Source organism: Papaver somniferum, chromosome 5 (assembly GCF_003573695.1).
Source record: "Papaver somniferum cultivar HN1 chromosome 5, ASM357369v1, whole genome shotgun sequence".
NCBI classification, from domain to species: domain Eukaryota; kingdom Viridiplantae; phylum Streptophyta; class Magnoliopsida; order Ranunculales; family Papaveraceae; genus Papaver; species Papaver somniferum.
Genome location: NC_039362.1, coordinates 47,753,247 through 47,758,776, shown reverse-complemented (window position 1 = coordinate 47,758,776; position 5,530 = coordinate 47,753,247).

Genomic DNA, 5,530 nt, shown 5'->3' with positions numbered 1-5,530 from the left:
CCCCCCCCCCCCCCCCCCCCAAGATGGAATTTCCTGAAAGGAGAAATTTTCAGCTTGTGTCTTAAGAACTCAAATCTTGGTCCTGCTAAGCCTTTGGTGAATAAATCAGCTAGTTGCAGAGTGCGCAAATAAGTAACCTGTTTATTGTGAACCAACTCCCCGACAAAGTGATAATAAATTGCTAAATGCTTCATTTTTCTATCAAAGATAGGGTTAGAGGATAGAGATACTGCACTTTGATTGTCACGAGAAATGATTGGTGTAATAGAGATAAATAGATGAAGATCCCTTAAAAGCTGCAAACCCACACAATTTCAGCTGCAGTATTAGCTAGAGACATATACTCTGCTTCTGTAGAACTTCTAGCAACTCCATTTTGCCTTTTGCTAGACCAGGAGATTGGATTTGAGCCAAAGAAGATACAAAAACCACCAGTGGATTTTCTAGTGTCAACTGAGCCTGCCCAATCTGCATCACTGAATTCATGAATAGCTAAAAGTCTTTTGTAAATAACAAGCCATAGTCAAGAGTGCCCTTTATATATCTCAATATCCTTTTAGAAGTAATGAAATGAGTATCAGTTGGTGCTTGCATCTACAGACAAACCTGATTTACCGTAAACCAAATTTCAGGTCTTATCCAAGTCAAATACTGCAAGGCACCTACAACAGACCTATATTCACTAGGATCTGACAAAACTGTGCCATTTGACTTGGAAAACTGAGAGCATAGAGATATATGAGTGCTGCATGGATTTGCACCAGTCATATTAAACTTCTCCAGTAAATCCAGAGCATATTTGGGTTGACTGAGAATAAGTTGATCAGAACGTATTTTCACCTGAAGACCAAGAAAGAAAAGTAGATCTCCCAGATCCTTGATGGGAAAGTATGACTGAAGTTGCAGGATAAATTGACTGATATAAGCTTGTGAGTTTCCTGTAATCAATATATCATCATCATATACCAGAATTATAGTAATTCTTGATCCATACTTCTGCACAAACAATGAGGAATCAACTACAGATGGTTTGAAGTCATGAGAGACTAGAACATTCAGAAATTTGTCATACCAAGCCCTTGGAGCTTATTTAAGACCATAAATGGATTTGTGTAACTTGCACACATGATGTGGTTTGTCTGGATCAACAAACCCAAGTGGTTATAGCATGTAAACATATTCTTCTAAGTCCCCGTGTAAGAATGCATTGCTCACATCTAATTGCTTGAGTTTCCAATCAAAGTTAACTTCTAGAGAAATAATTTACCTAATTGTTGTTGGCTTTGCTAAGGGACTGAAAGTTTCTGTAAAATATATGCCCTTATGCTGATGAAACCCCTTAGCAACAAGCTTTGACTTGAAACTGTCTATAGTTCCATCAACATTATGTTTAATCCTAAAGACCCATTTACAACCAGAAACATTGTAAGATGGGTCTGGATCAACAAGAAACCAAGTGCCTGCATATTTTAAAGTTGTATGTTCCTCAACCATGGAACTTTTCCATTAAGGTATTTTGATGAATTTAGAGTAGCATGTTGGTGCTGGTATAGCTGAGACAAGGTTAGCAGAGAGTATACATTTGGTATATAAAACCTTAAGTTTTAAAATAACTCTTTTACCCCTTGTGACCATTTGATGAGAATTAGAAACAACAGCTTCAGAGGATGGGCTAGCAGGTGCAGTGAGTATACCTGATGTAGCCTGAGCAGAGTAAAGTAATTGTGTAGTATTAACATCAGATAATGTAGTATCAGACAATGTAACAACACTGGAAGGTCTCATATCAGTTGTAGAAGAAACAATAGTAGGTTGTAACTGAATATTGAGAACTGAGTCAATTGGTCTCAAAGGAAAACTAGCTTCATTGAAGACAACACGTATTGAGATGTACACCTTTCTAGTTTTAGGATCTAAACACCTGTATCCCTTGTGCATTGAGATATATCCAATAAACACACAATGTACACTTCTTGGTTGCAATTTATGAGTAGTAAATGGCCATATCCAAGTGTAGTAGGGTAAAAATTGATTCTGCTGAAAATGGTGAATTGGGTGAACTGCCGAGAAACGAATCTAAACCCTAAACAAATGTACTGCATAGGAGTACTTTATATTTGAGAGATCAATCTGTACAATTCTGTCCTACACCAAGAAATGGCCGTTCCAGTCTTGCTTCGATCACAAAATGAAGGAGAAGGGTTGATCTTAGGGAGGGAAGCAAAGAAGATGTTGAGATCAAAATGAAGAACTATGAAAATGTGGTTGTTTTATGACTTGTATCAGAATGTAGAACCCACTTACAGAATGTAAGCTATTGGTTCTTGGTGTTTTCTGGATACTTGCGTTAATGAACCCACTTTAGATTGAATATCTATTTATATAAGTCATAATCGAACACTCCGATCTCATAGGAAGTGGAAGCAGTTGAGTAATGGAGAAGTGGAGATCGTGCAAAATAGTGAAAACCACGTCCCTATCATGAAGGGAAGACTGGTCGATTTTATTCCCACTACGTCTCGCAACTAACTATCCGCATTTCCTGACACTTTCTCATAATGGGCACGTTGTATGTCGCACGCTATAAACCGCCAAACCATACCCTGATGAACATCCCCCAGTTTGTGACATGTTTGATGTCTCGAGTATTTTGTAGAAAATATGTAGCAAGTTGCTGAGTGGGTCTTGCTTGCAAGTCCTAATTATTTCGACCAATCACGCGCAAGCTAGGTGGCGGGCAATCATATGTGACAAGTCAAGTCGTTAGACTTGCCGCAAAAAAATAACATATAATGTTTTTAGGTTAAATAATTAAGTTATTTGTGAAATCGATATTCATAAAATAAGCTTGTATTCGATGCTCGTAAAACATCGCTTTTAAGCAAGTAGCTCAAAATAATCAATGCTCATGAAGCATCGTTGTTCAGAGCCTGCCTTAGTTGGTCATGGAATTCACGGTCTTAAAACAAGCGTGACCGACCATCTTTGGGCAGCTTCGAGAAGCCATCCCTATACTTTAGAGATGAGATGGTTGGCCCTCATAGGATAAGGATGGCCGGTAGCCATTTCGACCTCCCATTTGTCGGCCCAAATTAGATTTAAGCCGGTTAAATCAGCTAGCCAAGTTGGATGGTTGAGATGATTTGCGGCAGTTATTTATTGCAGTTGAATTTATTAAAGGCTTTTGTAGGCCGCATGACTAGCCTACTTTGGCCAATGATTCGGAATGTAGCACACAAGATATAAGTGGTGTGATTGGTCGAAGTCAAAGACGGGTCGCGGATGATCATAACGACACCTCATTGGTCGGCCCAAATTAGATCTAAGTCGTTTAATCCGGCTGGCCAAGTTGGATGGCCGTGATTAATTTAAGTATGCCTTGGGCGGTAATGGATTAATTAAGACCCTTTTCAGGTGGCTCGACTAGCCTACTTTGCCTAGAAATTGCGGATGCTTCCTGCGTGCTAGGAGAGTTGCGATTGGCTGAAATAACATAGGGTCGGTCGGTGAACATCTTGGAGTTGATTTGGTCGCGCCAGGAGAAGGCTAAGCTTGATAAATTGGCGAGCCAAGTCGTACGGCCGTGATCGTTTTGAGACTGACATGGATAGGCTAGATTTAATTTCTTAAGAAATTAATCGCGTCGGCTAGCTAATTTCCACCTTTACTTAAAAGTATAGGCTGCAACTTTGGAGCCCGATTTGATTGGTTGATGAGGAAGATGAGCCAGCAGACAGCAATATAGGGCATGGCCGGTCGGCCAGGGGAGGCGCCCGCTAGGGCAAACCAGCCAGCCAAGCGGCAGGATTGTGCACCTTTTGCTACTGTCTTTATTAGTCGCAATTTCCTTTTATTTCTTGTTTTCTAACTTTTTGTAGGATTCTGCTCCTACTAGTTCCATGATGGATCAATTCTCTAGTTTTCCTAGGTTTAGTCTCGACCAATAGGGATCGATATATTACGCAGACCGCAAAAAATCTAATTTTTGTAAATTAATAAAATTAGGTTAGGAAAAATTGAATTTTGCGAGCTGACACAAAATTAATCAATTTTTCGTGAATTTTGTGTGTTGATACAAAATCACTATTTTTTTTTATCTTGGAGAGCAGCGCAGCTTGCCTGCCTCTGATTGGGTACTTCACGCACATATTAATCCTGACACTTCGGGAAACTCATGCTGCTTAGCTGAGAACGAACATTAGTTGTCATATCATGTCAATATTAAGAGTTCGGCTGGGAACATAACATAGTGAAAATACTCAGCAAGCCATGCATTAGTAATAATGCAGGTGGAAGATTAATAAAATTTACAGAATACTTGGGATTTTTGCAACCAACACTATTTTAAATAAATTTCATGTATATAAGTATACCGAGTTGCTCAATACATATGTAAGTAAATAGGCGTAGGCACTCATCACTTTTAAATGGCTCTATTTCTTTGCAGAACGATATCACATTAAATATAGGGTTTTATGATTTTAGCCCTGAACTAAAAACCACCATCAACACCAAGGAAAGCAAGAAGAACCAAATGATTTGAGAAATGAATAATCTGGATCTTGAGAAAACTACTTCTCAAAAGGTTATATATAACCTAAGCTTCTTACAGGAAGTCTATTAATAACATAATTAGTTGTCTAAAATGCATCCACCCAAAACTTGTCTGATAATCCATATTGAATCAAGAAATTTCTACCAGTATCAACAAGATATTTGTGTTTTGATTCAACCACCCCATTCTGCTCAGGGGTATGTGGACAAGAAACCTCATGAATTATTCCATGTAAACATAAAAAATCTTTCATCTCATTATTTAAAAACTCACTACCTCCATCTGTTCTTATTGTAATAATTGAGGTTTGAAGAAGATTTTCAACCATAGCCTTATAGTGTAAGAAAATTACTTTGAATTCTGATTTTTCATATAGAGGAAAGATCCAATAAAATCTAGAAAAATCATCAACAATATTAATATAGTATTTAAATCCACTAGATGAGCTTACAGGACTTGGACCCCATAAGTCCATATGAAGTAGTTGAAGTGGATATGCGATAGCTGTCATAAACACTTTGATATTTTTCTATTGTTTATGCTTTCTTTGCGATTTTTCTTGTAAATTATGTATCTTATGTTTGCTTTTGAGTGTTTAGGTACTTTGGAGTCATTTAGATCAAAAGAAGAAGAAATTGTCCATTTGGAGCAAGAATGACAGAAGCACGTACATGTGTTAATTTGGAGAGAAATTATTTCTCATTATTTTCTTTTATTTCTTCATCTCTGTCTGAAAAGCATGTCGGCTTTAGTGATGTAAATTCATCTGTCTGAAAAGCATGACAACTTTAGTGATGTAGAGAAATTGAAGAGAAGAAGTGGATCTGAGAAATAAGAGATGATCGTTGTTGTGGAAGAATTCGAAGAAGAAAAGAACATTCATTTGGAGCGAAAAAGATCAATTCACAGGCGAGTGATATTTGGAGCCAGCTACGGTTGAGAAAGGAGGAGGTTAGGTAGTCAGTTCCCTGAAAC